Below are 24,596 nucleotides of genomic sequence, written 5' to 3'. Positions count from 1 at the left end.
GAACCTATAGATTATATTTAAAGCCAGTGATTGTAGACTACTGGGTGATTTACAGTATATTGGTGAAGGTTTCTTACTCCTAATTCTTAAAGAAGAAAAGGAAGAGAGGAAGAGAAGACTTTTCTTAGTGTGATCATGGGCACTGAAATGGGAAACGTTTAGGGGAATAGCACCAAGAAAGCTTGCTATGTATGAGTGATATACTGTGAAGTCAGTTCTGTTGCCAAAGTTACATTTTGGAACTGAGCCTTATTCTTAGAGGCTGTCTGGTGGTTTATTGACAGGCACACAAATTTTGATTGTGCCTATTTCTATTGTAATCATGAAAAAAAAACCTTGTGGGGCAGTGCTTCAACTGCAGTTCTGCAGTTAGGACTATGCTCACTCAACAGGCTTAGGCAGCTGGCTTGAGGTTCATGCCCTCTGTCCATCCTTCCAAGGTTCGTAAATTGAGTACCCATATAGCTGGGGATGCGGCCAATGTGTAATCTTTAATTGGCTTGACAAGGAATTTTCAGAAATATTAATCCACTAGTTTCAGAGAATGCTCATGCATTTGGGAATGTAAAATATGAATGCTTGGAATACCATTTCTTATAGCCTAAACCTCCGTTGAGGGATAATTTGTTCAGTTGTAAGATAATTACTTGTAGAACTTTTGCCTGGAGATAATCAGGCGATCAGTAAAATGACTTTAGCCTGTATTTAATAATCTTTCTGTGGATCAAATCATACATACAGTATTTCCTGCTATTACATTTTCCTTCAAGACATACAATTATTTCAAAGCCTAAGTAATTAGAATTGCAGATGAAGGCGTCTGCCTTCCAGTGACCAATTACAAAACAAAATAGCTAATTTGCAACATGCAGAGTGAAGCAAACTCATGTAATTGACATCTTGTACCTCTGTTTCTAATGATATGCTGACTGCAACATCTAACTTAACCCTATGTGTACTTCCAGAAGAGAATTCCAGGCTTTTTCATTTAATAACGAAAAATGAATTAAACTGAGCAATCAAATGTGCGTGGTATGGTGTACAGAGGTGTACAGTGGCCTTTGCAGCCAGATAGGTCGTATGGAAACTACATAAATGGATGGATGCACTGAAACCTGTCTCTCCAACAATAGAAGGGAATCCTGAAAGAAGGGTTCCACATCAAAAATATAGAAGAGGAAATGAAAGACACCACCACAAGCCCTGGATGCAACTGTGAGCCCTGCTGACCCTTTCGTGATCTGTTGGCGGTCTTTCCTCAATCACTAAATCCATGAAAGCCATCACTGGAATTTGTGAAAACAAGAGGGTTTATTACACTGGTTCTTAACCTTGGGTTACTCAGGAGTTTTGGACTGCGACTCCCAGAAGCCTCCACCACCAACTGTGCTGGCTGGGGTTTCTGGGAGTTGCAGTTCAAAAACATCCAAGTAACAAAGGTTAAGAACCACTGTTAGATCCTGGTATGAGATATTAATTTAAGACAACTCAACTGACCACCTAACTTTAGGGCTAGTGGTTAACACCACTAGCCCTGTGTCTACCTCTTTATCTTCGCTCCTCCAAATTAACTTTGCTGGGGAAGTAGAGTTCCCCTTGGCAGTGGATGTGATGATCCTCTGAGTCTTGGAGACTGCAGAAGTGAGGGCCTATATGCCCACACTGAGGGCAATGGATGTGTTGTATCTGGAGTCTCCCCGGGGGACATGAGCCCCTGCTCTTCCTGCTCATGACAAAGCTGAGCTCTCTGCCACGATTGCTTCCAGTGACTCAGTTGTGTAGAAGTACATCCTCCTTCTCTGACCAAGCAGAGTGCTTGGCATCTTGGCTCCCAATTATCTCCTCCCCAGTACAAGGGGTATAGAGGGATTGGGGAAACTGGTGCTCGATCCCGTCACCTTTGTTGCTGCTGTTTAGTCGTAAAGTTGTGTCCAACTCTTCGTGACCTCATGGACCAGAGCACGCAAGGCCCTCCTGTCTTCCACTGCCTCCCAGAGTTTGGTCAAATTCATGTTGTCAAATTCGATGACACTCTCCAACCATCTCGTCCTGTTGTCCCCTTCTCCTCTTGGTTTCACACTTTCCCAACATCAGGGTCTTTCCCTTTAGCTCTGCTCACTCACCATTCCAAGGATCCTCTTTAACCACAATGCCCCACTCTCCCTGGGGGTCTGGTCAAGAGCTGTACAGTCCTTTGGTTTGTAAGGATTCCTCCAATTCTTCTTAGGCTTTCCCCCAAGACCCGTCCTCTTCCTCCACTATTACACCTGCTGCTTCTCCTACAGCTTCTCCCTGCTTGGTCTGCCTCCTCACTCCTGAAACCTCCATTATATCCTCTAGCTCCAAGCCCCCTCGCCTTTCCCCCTTCCCCCAGAAGGTGGTCTCCTGGAAGGGTGCTGGCTGCAATTCCTGGGCCTTTTCCTGCCAATTATAGGTTGAGCTCAGGTGCAATGCCCAGGTTGCCACCCTGCCTATCAATTCTGGGGCAAGTTTGGTTTTGTGCTGCTCTGTCTTGAGAACTGTGTGCAAGCCCTTGCACATACTTGGGTTTCTCTTGTAGGGGTGTCACTGTCTGGGTTGCACTATTTGTGATCCCAGGCTTGCTGCAGAAAATTCCTCCTAGAAGGGCAAGCACATCTCCTGGGAGCCTGGGCTGAGGCTAGATGGTCTATGGGAGGCGCCCCCACCAACATCCTCACAGCTGCCTAGAGTGGTCCCTGCACCAGATGGGCAGGGTATAAATGAAATGAATAAAAAATAAATAAAAATGAACCGGCAGGCCTCTGAAGGTGCCAATTGCTCTGTCATGGAATCTCCTTACCAGTACCACAGAATTACTCTGAAAACCATGACTAATGGATTTGTGATCTATAGATAGTTTTTGCAAAGGGGGACAATAAAGGAGAGCAAACAACTTTTTAAAAGGATCCTAAGTGGAAAAAATATGAGAGCCATTTTTAAAGCGGGTGGCATTTTATTAACAAGGGGTGACTACCATAATTGTGATGAAATTAATTATCAGTGCTTGGAGATAACAGGCTGAGAAGGGACAGCAGGAGATCAGATGGCATCAGAGGGTAAAAGAAATCTGTTGATACCAAATAATTTAAGAGGTGCAGCAAATTTCAGGGTTTCAAATGCAACTTAAGCATTGGTTTCAACCCAAATAGTGATTTCCCAGTTTTGGCCTTGTTAGGATCTGTTTTTTTAAAAAAGTTCACAGTATAATTCTTTACCTATCTCTTTACATATGTCCAATTGGATTCAGTAGAGTTTATTCTCAGGTAAATGAGTATGAGGTTGCAACATTTGTACTTTATTTTCATTGTGACAAAGTGGACATCCTTCTGTTTTCTAAATAAATAATAGTTTAAGAGCTATCACTGCATCTTTCCAGAAGCCTGATCTCCCCACGGGTTAAAAACCTGGTTACTAGAAATTGAATGTGTCTAGAAATTAGTCAGGAGCACCAAACCACAGGAATTTATTTTTATAGCAATTTAGTAAAAGTTAGAGGTCAAATAATACAACAACATAGAAGGTGCAAAATATACGACAGTGGGAAAAGTTAAATCTGATTGAGGTAAAAAAAAAAAAACACCACAGAACTTAATTTCATCAAGCTTTAATTTCTTTCTAATTTTGCACACAGATAATTCACAAAGGCACCAGAGCAACTGGAATTTCATAATATAGTAATAATAAGGACAGATAACAAGGCCATAAATTAGGATATGAAACTGTAGACCGAAGAAGATGAGAACATTAGCACAATACAGGAACATTGCCTCAAGGCAACATAATTAAGATGAGATCTGAAATCTTATTCACACTGTTGAAAAGTTGGACTGAGAGCAGAGGTTCTGAAACCCACAGTCATACTCTGTACAGAACGCATGACATTAGTGGAGTTATTCATGAGATAGTATCATAGTTTATTTGCCAAATCTGAATCCCAGTGTCTCTGCTCCTGGTCCTGCTTTGACTGCAACACCAAACAAAATACTGTGGTTTCTTTATTGAGTCAATCCATCTCATGCAGTCTTCCTCTTTTCCTACTACTGTACATTGAACTTTTTCCTGCATTGCTGCCTTTTCCAGTGAGCTTGTCTTCTCATGGTGCTACTGTAGTACAATACCCTTTGCTTGGTTATTTTAGCTTCTAGTGAGAATCCACACTTAATTTGCTTTACTTATCTTTCTGACAAGTCATGATATCTGTAAATCTCTTTTTCAACACTACATTTTAAATAAGTGAAATGTGTGTATACACTTTAAAATGCAGGTATACACTTTAAAAATTAGCACTCCTATATATAGCTGCTTTTCTGAGGGTAGCTTACTTTGGAGAAAACAAGTTCAGGATTTCAGTGTACTTAATAAGCTTTATAAATAGGGTGCATTTAATTCAGTGTAGCATTTTGCACTTGACTTTTTTCTAAAAGAGCTGTCAGTTGGAGGAATCAATAAAAAACCAGACAGACAAAACGTGTAAATAACATGAGTTGTTTTTTCTAAACTATAACCTCAGTATTCAGGTTTAATTGCAGTGTTGGCCCTTCGAAATAAATCATTTGGTTTTGTGTTGCCGCTTGGGCACTTGGGCTCGAAAAGGTTCCCCATCACTGCCCTAGAGCCAGGGTCACCAACCCCGAATCTGGGGCCCAGTACTGGGCCGTGGCCTTGGCAAGACTGGGCCGCAAAGAAAGATCTCCCATCCCCCTCACGTACACCCCCATGTACACACATACCCAAGCATGCACGGTTGCCCCACGCACCCACCCCTGCACCCATGGGTGCTGCGCCCACCCATGCATGCATGCACGCACGGGTGTGCTGCTCACCCACACATGCATGTACAGGTGCCCCTACCCCCGCCCCCGCACGCATGCGTGCATGGTACTTGGACTTAAACCTGATGGAAGGGCAGGGTACTGTTCTGAGTGTAGCAACAAGTGGTTTGTTTGTATCCCTCATCTCAGTTGCAATAAATCATGTTTGTATTGAATTACCTTTGGTGTCATTTATGGATTTGGGAATGAAGGAAGGAGCCCTTGCAGATGCAGCTAGGGCCAGCGGGGCTCAGGTTATCCTACACACACAGTCTGTCCTGGGACCCCTAAACTAGCTTCTGCTTCAAATGCAAAATGTAAAGCGTGCTGCTTATGTACTGCACCATAGCACTTATCTCAGCAGTTTACAATTTAATTATTCAGCCTGCACAATTCTTCCCCCAGTCAGCTGGGCACTCAATTTACTGACCTTGGAAGGCTGAATCAACTCTGAATCATCTACTGAGCCCATCAGTTTGTGAGCAGAGTCTTGACTGCAGTACTGCAGTTTAACCACTGCACCATGAGGCTGCTTCAGATGTGATAGAATATGCTACCCCATCACCTGTGCTAAGGTAAGACTCAGCTATCTGATACAACATGAATTATAAATTCAATGAAACATGTTAAGATCAGTCAATGCCAGTCCAGTCAGCTTTGGTATGTGAAATGGGGAGTGGGCACCAACTTGTTCTTTGCCCCAGGCAGTAGAATTGGGAGGCCCTGCAAAGGATGCACCGGCTGGAATATGGAGTAACAAATCGGTGCAACTGTGGTCATGGGTAGATGTGCTGACACCTCTCCAGGGTGACCGTAATCATTTTTCATTTGCCGTTTAACAGAACCATGTCCAAAGGCTCTCAAAAACAAACTGTATTTTCTAATAATTGCTTACAAAGAACCGATGCACCTCTGCTATTTTGCTTTTAAAATGAAGTTGAAGCTATATTATCATGGGGTGGTTGATCATGGTGCAGTTGCTGTGTTAATCCCACACAATGGCTGAAATCCTGTTTCTTAGCACCATAAATTGCAACTAGAATAGGCCCACTGAATCAGTGGGGATTTGGTGAGTCAACTCCTCTGTAAGTTCCATTGACTCAACAGACTTACTCAACTTGTGATTTACTTTGCTAAGCAACAGGATTTAAGCCAATGGGGAAAATGGACATAAGACCCCATAGCCAATCTAGAGCCACATATGTGATTTGCGATATAAATGGAGTTTCCCCCATTAATGTAGTTATTGTAAGGGACAAATGACATCACAGTTTAATTTCTGCATGAATTCAGAGCCAGGGTCAAAGTACTCAGAGGCAATGATTAGCAGACAGAATTATGCATCTCCTCCTGTGGTGGGATTCAAATAAATTAACAACAGGTTCTATGCCCGAATGGCAAATATATAAATAAATGAATGAATGAATGAATGAATGAATGAATGAATGAATGAATGAATGAATGGATGAATGAATGAATGGATGAATGAATGAATGAATGAATGAATGAATGCCCAGGACAGTGGGATCCGATGAGAGTTTCTTCTACAGTGGTCTCCCTACTGCCTATCATCACACCTACTTCTCACATGATTAAGATATCTGGGTAAGTGTATCTGTTTGGGCATGCCGCTGCTGTTAACCTCACCATGGGCATGTGCCAAACACACACACACAAACACACACCTCACAGTGGGTGCTTATGACCAGGTTTGACAGAGAACTGACACATCTCTCCTTCCCTTTACCTCCTATTTCACCCTATAGCTCACCAGTAAAAATTGCTTCCATCCCCTTTCCTGCTCCTGAAATGACTGATAGCCCTGCTTGTTGTTACCTGGAGGCTGCCTTTGCACACCTGTTGAGGAGTTCTTCTCCCCCCCCCGCTTCCTTCTGGCTTGGAAGGTATGGTCTCTTTTCAATCTGTTGCCACTCCACCTCAACCCCAACACCTCAATCGGTCCAGAACACTGCCAAAGAGCCCGAAAAACCCACAACAGCCAATATCAACAAATGCTTGATTAGTATGCTCTCATGTATGTCTTTTCTGGAGAATGCTGCCTTCTCATGATGGTCTCTCCCCCTTGGAGTCCCTCCGGCCCCCACCCACCCCCCATGTTGACCTGTGGTCAAGATGCGTCTGAATGTCTGGAGAGAAGAGTTTCAATTCCCCTTATCTATTGATATGTTTATGTGTTTTCCTTTCTTGGCCCTGGATATATGGCCTTCAAGAATAGTAAGTCTTACTAGTGTTAAAATACTGATAGCTGTCTTCCTCCTTCTAACAGAGTGGGCCATCTCTGTGTGCCATTTGTCTCCCGAAATTGTCAGTTTTGGGGCAGGAGGAAGAGTTCTTTGTTACTCTAAATGAGGCTTGGAGGTTTCATCTCTTTGTGGTGTGAATGACTTTTCTACTGCATACCTTGCTTGCGTGGATCAGTGAGACTGTCACTGGTTCATGCATTGGATATTCTCTGGGATTTAAAAAAAACTGTTTCTAGGCAGAGCAACAGTCTTATGTGGTACCTTTAACTTGAAAAAAATCATAGTAAAACGAGGACAGTTGTTTGATTGATTGAAGCGGTCTCACCCCAAAACTTTTTCCCTCTGTGTCCTGCCCTCATGCCTTGTCAATCACACACACCCCTCTGCCTCGAGGCCATGGGCTTTCCTCCAGTGACATCAAGGACTCATCCTCCCCCCCTTTTCCCCCAGTGACACTGCTGCTCTTTCCAGGGCTTTATCTCTCTCACCCATATCCCACCTCAGACGGCTCAGTGTGGAGTGGGAAGGGAGGCAGTTAATTGCGCCCCCTCCCCCTCGCTCATCGCTGGTCACCTGGCCCCTCCTCCTTCATTCATCTCAGGCCAACAAACGGTTCTAAGAACCAATAGTACATTTAGGAAGCGGTTCTATAGAATAGGTGAGAACCTGCTGAATCCCACCTCTGATCTCCTCCACTTCTTGTTCCCTTTCAACTTAGCTGCAATCCTCCCCATAGCTGTGGGACTGGGGGCTTGGCTTTTCTTAGCTACAGCATATGGTTCTGAGTTACACCTGTCATCAAGCAAAGTATTTAGGAATGGCTTGGTCTTGGATGGGCAATTTAGAACCATGTGCTTCGAGAACTGCTGGATAGCTAAGTGGTTTAAGTATCTGGGTGTGGAGCAAGAAGTTGGGAATTCAAGTCCCCTCCGTGCCTCCTTGACAGGGGATGGACTTGATGATCCCTGGGGTCCCTTGAACCCTACAGTTGTAAGATGATGATTACAATTATGAAAGATTGATACTTGGTGGAGATGAAAACTGAGTGTAGATCAACACAGTCAACTACATTTTTAGATTTTCTGTGGAGGCGTGGCTAAAAGGCTGTCACGGCCAACTGTGCCAAATGCCATACCTTCAGAAATGAATATAAAAAAAGAAACTTTTGTGGTTGGATTGTGAGTAACTATAGAATCAGGGACCTAAGTTGCTTTTTCAGAGATACGTTGAAGCAAAAATTTACTTAAGGGCTTATACTCTGAAGCTTTGGTGTCAGTCATGTTGTTAATGTCATATTAACAATGCCATAGCTTGAAAAATGTTAAAAAGGTCTTTTTGTGTTACATTCATTACTTCTTGGCAGCAGGTTGCTACTACCCTTATCACTTCTTAATTTGCACAAGTAATGTGTTGTGCTGTCTCTTATTACCCTGTTGCATTGCCCTTACAAGCCAGAAAAGAACAGAGCCTTTACTCCAATTTGTTTCAACATCCTGTAATGACTGTATCTCTATCTCAGACCATGCGCCTTAAATTTGTGGCATTTATTTTCCTGACTTTCCAAGTCTTTTGGTTTAAGGTGTTTGAATGTTTCTCTTTTAAACAATGAGAAATTCAAAGCACAAATGATATCTGAATTCCAGAATGATTACGTAAGTAATGAAAATCTCTCCCATCTCATGTGCTGTTGTAAATGGTAAAGGTAAAGGTTCCCCTTGACAATTTTTGTCCAGTCGTGTTCGACTCTAGGGGGCGGTACTCATCCCCGTTTCCAAGCCATAGAGCCAGCGTTTTGTCCAAAGACAATCTTGCGTGGTCACATGGGCAGTGCGACTTAGACACGGAACGCTGTTACCTTTCCACCAAAGTGGTCCCTATTTATCTACTTGCATTTGCATGCTTTTGAACCACTAGGTTGGCGGGAGCTGAGACAAGCGACGGGAGCTCACTCCGTCGCGTGGATTCGATCTTACAACTGCTTGGTCTTCTGACCCTGCAGCACAGGCTTCTGTGGTTTTAGCCCGCAGCCCCACCATGTCCCATGACATGTGCTGTTGGGTGGGGTGCAAATAAAGCATATGTGAGAAGGAAGATTAGAACATACACTTCTTATGAAAAGAAGGTTTAAATGCTCAAAGAAATATATCTGAAAAATACAATTGAAATTTAATCAAGTCAAATTGCAGCTCATCCCTCTCCAGAGCTTTATCTGAAATGATCATATGCTAAGATGATATGAACAACTTATTGTCATGTAGACCAGGATTCACACTGGCAAGTTTGTGAAAATGATATTGAGACAATGGAGAGAGGCCTGGTTAAAACTGGTTAAATAGGTTAAAGCTGCTGCAGAGTTTTGAATTTTGGTTAAAAATACATGCATCCTTAGCTGTGCAACAGAAGCACAGGGACTTAGAGAGCAGAATTAGCATCAAGTCTTCCCAGGGTAGACCACCCCTTTTACTCTAAACAATTGGCACAGTCTCAATAACTCGCTCTGAGACAATGATAAAATAAAGAATACAAGGTTTCATTTACTCACAGTTGAATAGATCAAAACAACACACTGTACAAAAGAACAGGTCTCAACAGGCTCACAGCCTGCAGTAGACTCCTGAATACTGAATTCTAACTGTGCACTTGATATGGACTGCCAGCAGATTGAAAGAGAGGGAAAAAGACACTTAAGCAGGTAGGCATGGCTCTCTTCAAAATCAGAGGTAGGGAGGAAGAATTGGTTACTGCTGGACTGATTGACAGTCACCCCAGTCCAGAAACGTCCATCTCAGCCAAACTCACCAGATGCAGCACATGAGGTTGAAATAATTCCAACAAAATCAACATGAAAAAAGGACTGAAATTCCAGCGATTCAGGGTACCCAGAATAATCTCTGTGTTACACCAAATGATATAAATAAATAAATAAATAAATAAATAAATAAATAAATAAATAAATAAATAAATAAATAAATAAATAAATAAATAAATAAATAAATAAATAAATAAATTTGGAATTTCTGAAGTTTTATCCAATATTATCTACAAAAGGAGAAGACTCTAGAGAAAAGAGTTTAAACACATTTTCCAGGCCTAATTTCCCACTGCTGGGAAACATAAGGTAATTTTGTTAATGTCCAGAAGCTATTTAGTTTCTAGACATATTAATTCCTTGAGATATTACTCATTTGATTAAGATTAAACTCTCAGTATTGATAAATGAATTAACTCTTTGTTTGGACAGATGGGCATTACTTATACTAGTTCTCTGGGGTAAGGCAAATACAGTAGGACCCCCATATCCATGGGGGAATCCATTCTACAATGTACCATGGATGCCTGAATCCATCTGCACATGCTAAATTACCTCTGTGATATAATTCTGATCTGAAAATTGCAAGTCAAACTTTTTAATGGAAAAAAATGGATCAGCTTTGCAATATGCACATCAGACCAATATAGCCCAAACAGGATTTTTTTGGCCATTTTCAACATTACAAGCCATATATGACTAGCTTATGAAGTGGTATAACAATATTTATAATATATTTTGGGCTCTTTTTCATGTAATTCATGTTCTTCCAGCAATTACTGAAAGAGAGCCTCTAAAAATGAATTACTTGTGTTTACAAAATAAAGGTGCATGGAAGTTCTGTGTTTCTTTCATGTTCTCTCTTTCAGGTAATTTTTTGGTACCTCTTGTATGTCAAATTGCCTCAGAATTTTTTCATCCAAGAATGAGGGTTGTCAGCAGCCAATCAGATCATCTGTGGGGGAAATGACTTCATAGGCATTATGATGTTTTCTCTTTCTCATGTATTCTTGCCTGCATTTGAGTTGATTGATCCTCTTTTGCCTTGCCTTTGTTTCTTTGGAGTAGCATCAGTTGATTGATTGATTGATTGATCAATTGATCGATCGAACAAGCGATCAGTCGATTGGCTTATGGGGTGCCAGAAACGATGAATGGGGAAATATGAATGACCTGAAAAAGGATTTCCCTTTCATGTTCAGTGTAAGGACTGAAACAAAACAAACAAAAACAAAAACAAAAATAAGAAAAAAATGAAAGAAGCATTCCCCAAAGTTGCAAAAATGAAAGAAATGTTCACTGTGCACATCCCTAATGCTTGGTTCATCAAAAACTGTGGTTATCAGACATGTTGGACACCATGATGTTTAATTAGAAAGAAATTTCCACTCCAGATAAATACTGGTGATGCAACACAGATAGTAGGCTCTTTGAAATAATTGCATATCAGGAGGAATTGACTCACCACATCCACACTGATTCAATGGACCTACTCTAGTTGTGTTAAGGATTTCAGCCAATGATTTTTGAGGCATACGTATGTTGTGGTGTGTCCAGTGATGGCTCCTTTTTGCTTAGATGTATTATATCAAATTAATTTTAAATTTGAAAAAACTTGTTATTTGTGGATACATAGGTACTTGTAGCTATTTGTAACTTCCTGAAATATGGAAATTATTAGGTGGTCAGTGTGGATGGATCTTAGTAGTTCTTACCATTACCAAAAATATACTGCAAAGCTGGAAAGATAAACATATACCACACACAATTCAATGGTCAGAATATATTATTACTTTACTTACACATGAACATCTATTATATCAACACCAGTTCCAAATTATATCTTTCTTGGACATACGGTCAGCTTACATTAATGCATTTCTTAAAACATGATTATTTTATATTTTGCATATTCTCCCTTTTTCTATTCCTTCTTTTCACTTCCCTACCCCATTTTTCTTTCAGTTTTTGTTTGCAATAGTAGAAATAAAAATAAATTAAAGATAAAAAAAGAGAGAGAAAACGGAACTACAGTATTTTGTATTTCCCTGTAGTGGCCAATTCTGACATTGCACCTGGAAATATTTATAATATGTCAAAATCCTGTTGCATAGTTATGTTGACAGAATAGAAATGGAGTAACCCATAGTGTCAAATTGCTGCTAATTAATGTGTCACTGCTTAGATTTGTCATTGTGCACCAGTCACACGGCTTGGTGCGATCAGCAAATGAAGCAGCAGCTTGCTAATTAGTAGGGATTTGCTGCTATGAGTTACATTATTTCCATTCTACTGGTTTAACTATACAATGGGATTTTAGCCTACAAAGGACAAAGCCATGGTCCATTGCCCTTGTCTCTTAGGACTGATATATATATTTAATATATATATTTAAATGGGGTTGAATTCCATAAGTTTATTACAAGTTATGGGTTATTGAGGGAAAAAGAGTAACCCTGACCTGAAAAATTCCTGTCAAAATGCCTTTTAAAGTACCTCAAAGTGCCCTATAAAAATAACATTTGAAAGTAACTTGGTGGCACATGTTAGATGTAGATAATTTTAAGTGTTATTCATTGTAGTTAAAAAGTAACTTTGAGGCTAATAATTGCATTAGCTGTCACATAGTATGTATCTAATTGAACTATGTTACATGTAACTAATTACTTCCAAGCTGTGGTCACTGTAGTTGAAATACAAGAGTGGTGTTTTGTGTCTTTTTGCTACTTTCATATTTAAAATGTAGTTGAATAGGTGCGATATTGCATTGTAAAAAAGAGAGAGAAAACCCTCCAAAGGATCAATATGGAGAGCTAACAGATGAGGTATAAAGACTGTGGTAATGCACTCATGGAGTTGAGGTTAAGAGTACAGTATTAATTATTCACAAAGATACAATAGAGTCAAGAGGTCACAAAAACCTTGACTGCTGTGTTTAGTAAGACTGTAAAGCAGTCTCTACAATCATATAATGAGACATAATTTCAGTTCAGTGACTGCACAGGTTTATGCAGCAACATTAAAAAATCTCTTGAATTTCTCCTCTTGGGAATTTTACCACATATGTATGTGGCTTCATTGCTTTTTCTGAGAAATGCTTCTTTAGACAAAACATATTAACATCCTGTTAATATGTTTTGTCTAAATCCTATCTCAGTATTTGCATTTTCCTCTTTTTTTTCACCTTAAAGATTTTGAATGAACCTGATCACTTCCAGTTTTCATATAATTTTATTTTTTTAATATAGCAGCTTTGTGGTTCTATGAGAAGTTCAATGATAAGCCTTGGAACTATACCATGAGTATATATCATCATGACTTCTGCAGAATCTTCATATATCAAGTGTGGTTTTTATGGGGAAAAATCACCAGTATTTAGTATCAAAAACCAAAGCAAAAAAGTATGCCGCTTCTATACTGCTTCATAGTGCTTAAAGTGCTCTCTAGGTGGTTTACAATTTAATTATGCAGGCTATACAATCCTACCTCCAGCAAGCTGGGTACTCAATTTACCAACCACAGCATGATGGAAGGCTCAGTTAACGCTGAGCCAGCTACCTGAACCTGTTGGGATCAAACTCAGGTTCTCAGCAGATTCTGGACCGCAGTACAGTACTGCATTTTAACCACAGCAGTGTGAGGGTGTCATTCCCAAAGTTGCTAAGCTGTTGACTTAATCTACAGTAGAGGGCAAACCCATCACAGCTGCTTCTGAGGGGCATGGCTGCCCACCATTCTTCTTCTTTCTCAAAGGTGCTAGAGAGCTTGCATAGAGCCTTTCCTTAGGCCAATTATAATGGCATGATGTAACCATTGTCCTATCTGAACTCTGTAACCTGTCTGCATACTGTCCACTATCTGTGAGCTTGTAAGGTTAATAAAAGCACAGTCCTCCTGGGGGCAGGGTAGAATTCATTGGGAACCCATTCGGTGTTATTCTGCCTCTTCTACTAGTCGCCCACCAGGAGCACTGCTGGGAGACATCCCTGTGTGTGGCTTACTTCTTTAACTTCTATCTCTAAGAGACGATTTGCTATCCTAATTATCTGGTGATCATCACAAAGCCCATGAGCCTTCTCATTTCGTGACTCCAACACTGCACCACAATGCTTCTCCCAAAGGGAGAACCAGATGTCTCTATGACTATTAGTTCTGGGGATTAAGGATGCAATTGCTCTCCTGTTTTGCTGGTAGCCTTCCCATAGATAACTGGAGGGCCACTGTGTGAACAGAATTTTGGACCAGGTAGGTCTGATCTATCACCACTATTATTATTATTTTATATATTTAGCAGTTTGCCCTGCCATTAGCAGGATGATCCTCTGACATGGGTCATACTAGATATAAAAGGAAATATAAATTCTCTGTGATGAGCATGTCCTTGACAAAGCTGTTTTAATCGAGATATGTACCTGAGGTTTTAGACATGTAAATAAAGTCAGTGTTTAACTTCCAACGACAAATAACACAAGTTTTATTGGAATGCAACAATATACTGTTGAGGGGAATGTATGTGCTTCACCAATCAGCCATATTTCAATCAAGTAAGAAAGTACTGGTTGTGCCAACTGTATTGTCTGATTTGACCCTCTCTTAGGACTTCTGAAATCCCCACTTGATCATATTGAACAGCCTGGTACATAATCCTTTTACATACTTTTGTGGCAGAAAAAGGAAAGGTAGATTGTAGCCGACATTCACCAACACACTACAAACCGAAGAGTGACCCTCCTGTTGCTGGAGTTATCTTTTGAAAATTATTGGTAGTTTATGATTTCATCATAAAGATAAATACAGTATGTTACAACCTTGATCCTTTTCTCAAGAGGGTTCACCTCTTGAGGACACAGTGCTAATCTACTGGAACAACCCTGTAATATGGTACAGAAAGCGTTTTTTACTGCAGAAATACCCACTGAGCCACTTAGCCTGGTGAGAAAATTCAACTACTGTACTGTATTCCCAGAGGAAGCCGTTGCAGTCTGAATTGGGTCTCTGGTGGAAAACAGCTCCTGTGGTGAGAGAGGGAGGCCTTCTATCCATCTATAAATTCAGAAATAAAGGAAGCTTCCATATTAACTCTGTGACACCCAGAGTCCCGAAGATGACTCTGTGTGAGTAGCTTCATGCACATGTCATGTAGGTTCCTTGATAATGTTGGTGTCCCATTATCAGAGAGGATCCCAGACATTTTGGTGCCTGAGGTTACTATTCTCCTATGATACAGAAGTTGGCAGGGCTCACATGTGAAATGAATTTCAGCACTGTAGTGAGTCTTCTGGCACACCTGAGGGAAACAGGTTAGTTTAAGAGCAGCAGGGCAGGCCATGTGTCATACAAGTCTTCTCTCCAACAGGGAGGGGAATGGTTGGGAGAATCAGGAGGAACAACTCTAGTGTTGCCACTGCTGCCTCTCCCCCATCTTCTGCCTCTTGGAGTAGCTGTTGATTCTGCCTAACTGTAGGACCAGCTGATGAATATTTTGGCCTGTGCATTAATATGGTGCAGTTTCTTTTTCTCTAATATGCAATAAAGCTTAACTTCATACTAGGTAAAATCCAACTGCCCAGTACTGTGTCTGCTCTGCACACATACCAAGAATTTCCCTAGTCAAGGTAGATGGAGGCCACCCTTTGAGCCCGGGTTTCCATCTATTGGCCTTGCCCTCTTTGAAGAAGAAAAATGCTGCTCTAACAGGTGCGCCCCCTGCCTGCTGTACAGTTGGCCTCAGAACATGTAATCTTACTTATAAAGCAGACAACACATAGCTCTTTTGGAAGAAAAAGCCACAACCTTATATGTTCCAGCAGCAGTCTCTGGCCCAGCATTGGGGAAATTAAATCTGTTGTACCAAGAGACCTGACTGCCTCCTGATGCCCACAATCAATCACTTCAGCAACCAGGAGCGGCAGTTCTCTAGAGACCACACACACCACTCCCTGACATCTGAAGACCAGGTAGGACCCCTGGACCAGGCCAGAATATAGCCCTGACCCAACTCTTCCATCTGGGGATTCTTTTAACAATCCAGGTGAGCAGATTCCTGCTTGCCACTCTCATATTGCCTAGATCTGACTTCAACGCCCCAAACCGTCAACAAAGTTGTGACAAAGGCAACAAGACACATAGTACCCATAACAACTGGCAATAACATTTAGGACTAAGCAGCCAATATTAAACTATACCATCATACCATTATCATAAAAACAGGGAGAAGGGAAGGAGAAAAAAAGACAGTGAGGCACAAGCTGGCTAGAGCAGTCTCCTCGCTCTTTCTTTATGTCAGGCAGGTGGGCTGTATTGAAGCCTGCTGCCCCACATGTTTGAACGCATGTTTGAAGTTTCTTTATTTATTACATTTATAAAGTGTTCCAGTAGTGCAATGCATCATTCTGGGCAGTTTATAGCAAGACAAAACAAACAAGCATCAATTTAAAATAAAACACACACAGTAATCAATAACATAAGCTGAAGATGCATACGTTATAACTTACAAGCAGGATGTGAGGCATATTGAAAAATCAAGGTGGGTAGCCAAGAAAAGAAGGCTTTTCAGGTACCTTTTAAACATTAGGACGGAGGGAGTCAGGTGCAGCACCACCAGAAGTTAGTTCCAGAGTATTGGTTGTCACTGTAAAGAAGGCCCTGGTTCTGGAAGATAATGTCCTGGCGTCCCTCAGAATGGCCACCCAGACGAGCACTGCTTGGGCAGACCTAGTGGTGTGAATTGATGACATTGGGAAAAGCCACTCCGACAAGTAACACAGCCCCAAAATGTAGAAGGCTTTGTATGTGATCATCAAAACCTTGAATCTGACCTGAGAGGCAATATCTAACCAGAGCCAGGACTGGGGATATGGGATCAAAATTCTAATTTGAAATCTGCTGCTGGCCAATGAAAGCTGGCAAGGTGAAAAAAACCTTTCCTTCTAGCCAATGGGAAGCCAGTGTGGAATTCTCTAAATGGTCCTCCCAGCATTCCCTGTGCAGTGGAGTTGCCATGTGGGAGCTGGAATGTTGAGTCCAGTTCTTTTCCTGTCTCACCACTGGCCTGGGGACTGCACTCCCATAACAATTGGGGAGTTCCAGGTAAGTCTGAGTCCCCCTTAAGTAGGAAGCTTGGCTGAGATACTAGAAAACACATGGAAAAGAATATGGACCTCTCAACCTTATAAATCAGTATAATCTCAAGCTAAAGAAATAGTGTTAAAAGTAGTGCACAGATGGTATTTATACCCTATAAAATTAAATAGAATAAATAAAAGAATATCAGACGTGTGTTGGAGGAAGTGTAGGAACAAAGGAACTCCGGAACATATCTGCTTAACATGCCCAAGAGTGGAAATTTTCTGGTCTGAATTAATTAAGCGATTGGAAAGTATAACAAAAGATAACTAATAATTTGAAAAAATAATTTCAAACTTTTTTCATTATGTATGCGAGGGAACAAAAACATTGTATATAAAGAACTAATTGTGATTATATTAGGAGGAACCCATAATGTAATCGCCCATCACTGGAAGGACGCTCAGGACTTGTCCTTGCAAAGATTTCAAAATAGAATATGGAGACTGGCTCTGATGGAAAAACTGACCTATCACATTAAACTCTATAGAGGTGAAATAAAACAAGATATGTAAATTTATGGAAGTATGGTACAGTATCCCTTGTTGGTCTCTGGTGCAGGAGATCAAATGGAAAATGGGTTGAAATGCTGGTTAATTTGAATAACTGTAGGGTTAGAAGTAAATATATATATAAATGTTTAAATATTATTAGTATACTATAGATAAGGAAATTATTGGAAGTGTAACTGTACTTATAGGTAATTACCACTTTTTTCTTTTTTGTTATGTGATCAGAGGATTTTAACTTATATAATAATAAAAATTAAAAATTAAAGAAAGAGATGAAGATTTAATGATGGCAGTTTTACTACTAAATAAGTGAAACTTTCTGTTTGTTCACAAAGAGAGGGGCAAGAGAAAATCCTTTACACTTCCAAAATCCTATTGCTAGTTCCCAGCCTCTAACACCTGAGATTTACATGTCTTAGTTTGCTTAATATTAGTATCAGCTCTACCGGTTCTGATGGGATGGCACATGCCTTCAGCTGGCTTTTGGGCTTAATGTCACTGTATAAGAACCAAACCTTCTGAAGAGAGAGCATTATTTATAAGAGAACAAAAAAACACTATATATGAAAACTATGCATGTCTAGGCAGAATGCTTGGTTTTTAATAATGAATATTAATAGAAACACTGCCTGAAACTGTTGAAGTGTGCTAGGTTTTGTGGGGGTTCAAATCCATTTGGTAAAATGGATCTATAGCCTGCAGATGGCACTATATCAAAGTTCCTCATTTGGTAGTGCTCTAATGACTTAATAGTTTGATTACACTATTAGATTTGACTTGAAGCCAGAGCAATCAGGAAGAGAAGAAAGAACCTACTCAAGCAAATTACAAATCCAGGTGAACAGCCTGAAGAGTCTACAATTTGCTTGCATCCTACGTTTTTCAACAGGGCTTTTTCAACAGTCTCAATTACAAAACGTGTCACAGTTTCTGTGATTACATGCAATGCAATGACACTGCAAGGACTGTCAAAAGTGGGGGGAAATAATGAGAGGAAAGATGTGGGATAAACAGTGACTTGACTTCTCTTCCCAAGAGAAGAATGCAACAGCATGCACCATCCTTCATCAGGGAAAATTAAATGATGCTAACAAGAACAACATATTAAATAGGTGCAAGAAGGGAACACAAGTTTACATCAAAAGAGCACAAGAACCATGCTCACTCAGCTTTATCTAGTCTGGCATCCCTTTTACCACAGTTGCCAACCAGATGCTGACGGGATACCCCCAAGCAGGAAATGAGGACCATGTCATCCCTCTGGTCATGTTTCTCAGATACTGCCTCTGATTGGAACTTAGGAAATGGTCTTCTTCTGAGCCAGACCCTCAGTCCATCTAGCTCAGCATTGCCAATACTGATTGATAGCCATTCAGTAGGGTTTCAAGCAATATGTGATTCCAGTTCTATCTGGAGATACCAACAAACAAATCTGAGGCCAACTGCATGCAAAATATGTGCCCTGCCAGAGAGCTCTGGCCATCCCGGGGGGGGGGGGTGTTCTGAAGGTCACATGACTAGAATCTGTTCAGAGTTTAACCGTCCATGTATTGCCTATTCCCCCATTGAAGCTATCTAAGTTGGCAGACATTACAAATTGTTAAATGCATTCCAATTATCTGAACAGAGATAATCCTCTGTTTAGCTCCGAATGATCAATCATATTAAAAACGCAAACTAATTTGCCAGATAGAGGGTAAGAGACATCTTAAGGAAATCGGCTTCCAGTGACGTGATATCTGTATCATTCTAGTTTGAGTCATAGAGGTTGAAGAGCCATCTGTTCCAGAATCTCAGACAGATCCTTCCTAATTAAAGGGAATATGATCCAGCTATGAGTTCCTGGGGAATCTACCACTTTAGTGTAGTTAACCGTGTCAAGAAACAGAGAAATTGAAGGACTGTGGACTCTGGTCCTTTTTTGAAAAATTCAGGCATTGTAGTCAGTTCCTCTAATGAGCTGCCTGAGAGAAGGAGGGTGATGCCCACCAATAATTCCAAGGGAATAACAGCTTGTGAGAGCAGCCCCCAAGGCCAGACTGGTTTATTCTTTGGTATTGAAGTAATTGGGAAGATAGTTTTCAGCTGAGGGGAGGGGGCAGAAATTGCTCTTGCCTTTGTAAATGTTTGCAGTAACTCCATGCCTGATTGGAAAGTCCTTTGAAAGAAAGTAATCCTGTAAAATGGTGTCAGAAGTTACTTTAGTTGGTTTAATTAGCTCTTAGGAGATACTATGTTCATTTGCTCTCCAGCTGCAAAGAATGCTCTTCATGTATGCTCTGAAACTAGGCTGATGTTATGCTGGAGCAGACCTGGGCAAAGTGCGGCCCACGAGCCACATACGGACCACGAGCCGCTCCTGTCCAGCCCGCAGACAGTTTTGAACATCAAAACCGTTGATAGCTTTTTTTCTAAATTTGATCAGTTGCTTATCTTTAACATACCGCAAAAAAACTCTTTAGTATTTGTGAAAATTAACACGTTTAAAATAAAAACAACAATAACATCACTGTTTCATTTTATTTTTAAGTAAAGTTGGTTCGGCCCCTGAACACAGTTCAGATTTTTCATGTGGCCCCCTATAGAAATTAATTGCCCACCCCTGTGCTAGAACATAAGTACTAAAATAGTTTAGATAACTTGTTTTCTGTTGTGCTTGAGACTCCTGCCCCAGATTTTTTAAATTATTTGCTCTAAAACATCTTTTCACTTTTTTTGCAACTGTTTTGCTCTTTTTTTTTAAACCTTTTCACCATTTTTAATAAAATATAACATTTCTTCATATAGTTGTTTGCCATTTTTTGAATTAAGAGGGATCCTAGTATTTAAGACTATGGCGTTATCCATTTACTGGGAGCCTGTATGTGTTATGGGTGTGGCGGTACTTCTGCCTTGCAGGGCTGGTGTAAGAGTCAAAGTGCTGAACCTTGTGGATTTTTGAGAACTCCCTGTTTAGTCCAATTAGACTGTTGGACTAAACAGGCATTGTGAACTTGGAGGTTGCCAGGCAGGGAGATTCCCTCAGCCAGTAGCACATTTGGCTCTCCTGGTTTTGAAAACCCGCGCCAGGTTAGCTAAGGTAGTGTCACTGCGTGATTAGTGTGGGCTTCCCTGAACCTGGGGATCCTTGATAAAAGGTGCATAATGTTTTGTCAGCCGGTAGGTGCAGGTTAAAGTTTCAGCCTCTCTCTCAGAATCCAGAGTACAGCGGCTGGGAGGGGAAGACTCTAGGGCAGGGATGTACAACTTTATTTACTTATTTGATACATTTATGCCTCACCTTTCTTTCAAAGAGCTTAATGCAACATCCATAGCCCACTTCTTCCCCACTCTATGGCTGGTCCCAAGGGTCGTATCTGGTGTTAGTTGGTAGGCTAAGGAACACACAAATGCCTACACAAACAGGTGTATACCACGCACAGAGTCTCTGGAGTAGCGAGGCTCATGATCAGTGCTTTGGAGGGAAGTTTGTGGCATACAAACAGCCATCACAACTGACTTGGAAGTGAGAGGAGCAGAGGCTGAATGTCAGGCCTGGGCCGTGGCTTCCGGATCACTGCTCTAGAGAATTCTGTTAATAGTACTGCCTTTTCTTCCTACTTGGTGACAGATCATTTACAAACACGGGTATATTCAACTTTCAACTTTTTCCAACATTATTCTCTTTTCCAATTACTCCCATCTTCTCATGACATGTCTCAATTATGGACGGGCTCAGTTTAGTTATACCCTGGCCAGGATCCCATTGGTATTTGTGTAGGGTTCGTGTGACTAGACATAGCTAATTGGAGCTAACTGACAAAATGTCAGGTCACATCTAAGTTGTTCACCTGGTCACAGACCTGATTACACAACCAACGTTCACTCCAGCACCTCCTCAGTTAGCTGCAATTAGCCACAGAAAGTTAAGTGATGCTTACATGAACACTAATAGAATGCTAGATGTTATATGGATCTAGAAAAACTAGAATATAGGACTGTCTTTTGGGAGAAGACTGAGCTGAAGTAGGAATTGAGCACTTCGGCCTTTTCTTTATTGCCGGGTAGGTGGGGCTCGTCAGCCATGGAAGGCAGCCCATCTAGGAGAAGGAAAACTCCGATTTCAAACCTCCACTGCCTTGTGGCTATATCCACTCATGGAAAAGGCTTCAGGAGTTAACCTCGAGGAAAAATCCGGAGCTGGAGTCCCGAAGGCAGCATGTGTCGTTCTGCCAACTCCTGCAACATTGCTGGAACCAGTTGTATTGGCTCTTGCCTTTCCATTGGACCATTTCAGCAATGTGGAGAGGGGGGACCTGCTGCTTGGGTAACCGCCTATCCTCCATATTACCTTACCCGGGCTTCATGCTTTGGAGAGGACACTCCTTGATTCAGACCATGTTACCATAGTCTCTCGAGACTGAAGGATGACTATGCTATGCATGTTATGGACCGGCACTTAGGCCCTATGCATAAAAGGCACAAAGACAGGCACCAGGCTCACATCCCTTTTCAATTAGTAGTAAGCAGAATGTGCACACACTATCCATGTTCACAAGCACATATCTGCAATAGACTCTACCATGGATTGCTAGATATAAAACACTCCATGAAATGATCACAGGAAGACATACCATTTTTCAATCCAGAAGTGTAAGCTTTCTTTCATAATGGAAAAATGTTGGTTAGTCACAAATACTATGAGCAGTTTGTTTGTTTTTAAAGATTCAACACAGCACTATTAGTCATTTGCTCTCTGTAGTCAATTGCCTCCTAAAATCATGGAATAGAGGCCTGCAAATAAAGACAATGTTATTTACCTCCATAGATTACATTCTTTTTTGAGGAGAAACTATAGAATATTTACAAAGGGCCTCCAGCTTCCAGAAGTGTGGATAAATACCATATAATTTATTCTCAATTAATAACACAAGTAAACTAATGACACATCTATGGAGTTGAAATTGCTTGCTTTTATGACAGCTTATCAGTTCCAAGCAGCCTGCTTTTTGCACATATACTGCATTGATGGCCCATTAGAGGAAATTGCTGACCAACCTCTGCCTGCTTTTTACGACTAATTAGTAAACGAGGAGCTGTTATCATGTTGCACCAAGAAAAAAGAAAAGACAATATTGCAGAGTGCATAATGGAATTCTGGTATCTAGGTTATGATAATCTGCATTTAATACTACTTTTCTTTGTTCATTCTGCAGTAGGTTGCAAAGCAGCGATTAATAGCACCATGTCCAAGGTTGATGCAATCAATACTGTGAAACTCTGTCATTGTTCTCTCTTCTCCTCAGGTGAAGATCTTTTGCTTTTGTTGAAGCAGACTGCCTTGAAATTATAAAGGGCGGGGGGGGGGGGGGAAGGTTCCACATGAATCTTTAGTTCACAAGAAGAATGCTAGATGGAAAGAAAAAGAGCAAGTACATTCCTCTCAGATTTTTCATGGCACAAGTTTCCATGGCATTTGAGAGCCAGTGTGGTGGAGTAAACATAGCGGCAGACTTTAGAGTCAGGGTACTTGGTTCAAATCCTGATCAGTCATGGAGGTGACAATGATAAACCATTTCTTGAACAGCTCTCATACTCTGGAATGCCTATTAAGGTATCTATAAGTTGGATATGATTGACCATAACAATAATAACAACTAGCTTGAGAAGAAATTGATTCTGAATTATTTAGTGGATTAGGTTGCTGGACCTATTGTAGTAGAATATAAGGAAGAAAGAGAAAACAAACAAAAAACATAGCATCACCTGGTTTGCACACAAAACTAACACTCTGCATGGTAAAAATCACTCTAGAGTCATTTAAATTAGAAACAGGCATCTTTACTTACATTTATCCTATGTAGTTGTAGTCAGAAGACTGCAGAAGCACCCTGCATGCTTGCTGGATAATCAAAGGAGGAAAGAGAGGGCTAAAAATGGCAATAAAAATAAACAGGAAGAGGGAGGGGGCTTACTTTAAATGCCAGAAAAACTTGACCACCTTATCAAATTAGCGGCAAAGAACAATCACATTAGTTCTCTCTGACTGATACCCAGTGTTAGTGCATGCAAGATTTGCTATTAAGCCTGGCCATGTTTCACAGACAAAGGAAAACACAGAACATAATTTAATATTCTTGAAGAAGGGAGACGTGACCTAAGGTTAACAAGTGATCACTCAGTGAAAGCCATTTATCCAACAAAAGTCCTCTCACAATTACTCTAGAGAGGTGGTTTTCAAGTGATTGGAATCTGGATTGTTTGTCCAATGTTATTATGCTTAGAAAGCATGGCAACATTGAGAGTTTTCAAATGAGACACTGGGCAATCCTTTTCGTCCCCTCACCTACATCTCCACTGCTTCTCTGTGCTCTAGTTCAGATTCCTAGTCTTTTCCTGTGCACCCTGCTTCTGTCTTCTGGCCTGCTCCTCTTTTCTTATTCAGCTCCTCCCCACCTTTCAGTTCATTCCCATTTTCCAATAATGACCACTTGTGTTGGACAGGAGTTGAACAGAACAGTGTGAACAACAAGAAACCCTCTCTCTTCTACTCCCAGATATTGCTTTGTATTCTTTTTTTGCATCTCGATATGCGTATCTTTCTCACTCCCAAAGAGAGGGATTTTTAGAGGAAAGCATCTTGACTGGAAATTTATAAAATATCCTCTTTGCCATGCCAGTTTTTTAGTCTAGTGTGGCGTATCTCTGATGTCACTGAAGAAAGGGAAGGAAATAAAACATAGGAGAAAAATCTCATGTTCGTTAGAATTACCTGTATTTGAGCTGATAGCAAAAGGAATGGATGAAACTGAAGGTTAAGCTTACATGTTACACAAAGCTGCATATGTAGTTTCTTGATGACCTTTAAAAATGTAGTTCCAGTAAATAAATGTAGCAGTGGTAGTAAACAAAGGTTGTGCAATTCTTTTTCAGTTATTTCTCTCATGTAAAATTATCCCCCAATAAAGAAGTCTGTACCTTTTGTGGTTAAAAAAATGAGCAGTGTGAAAAGGAGAATTATCACAGTTGCTTTATGCCTGAAAGGAATGCATGGAGAATAATTCTATTGTAGCCA

At 40.8% G+C, this 24,596-nt stretch overlaps 1 long non-coding RNA gene across 1 annotated transcript in view; it reads right to left on the bottom strand.

The window, feature by feature from the left end:
• The window catches only part of LOC144589003 (uncharacterized), an 83,866-nt gene that overhangs the window by 3,870 nt on the left and 55,400 nt on the right, over positions 1-24,596 (bottom strand). The gene's annotated exons all lie outside the window — the stretch shown is intronic.

Source organism: Pogona vitticeps, chromosome 1, assembly GCF_051106095.1.
Source record: "Pogona vitticeps strain Pit_001003342236 chromosome 1, PviZW2.1, whole genome shotgun sequence".
Classification (NCBI taxonomy): Eukaryota; Metazoa; Chordata; class Lepidosauria; order Squamata; family Agamidae; genus Pogona; species Pogona vitticeps.
This window is presented reverse-complemented; position numbering and strand designations above follow the sequence as displayed.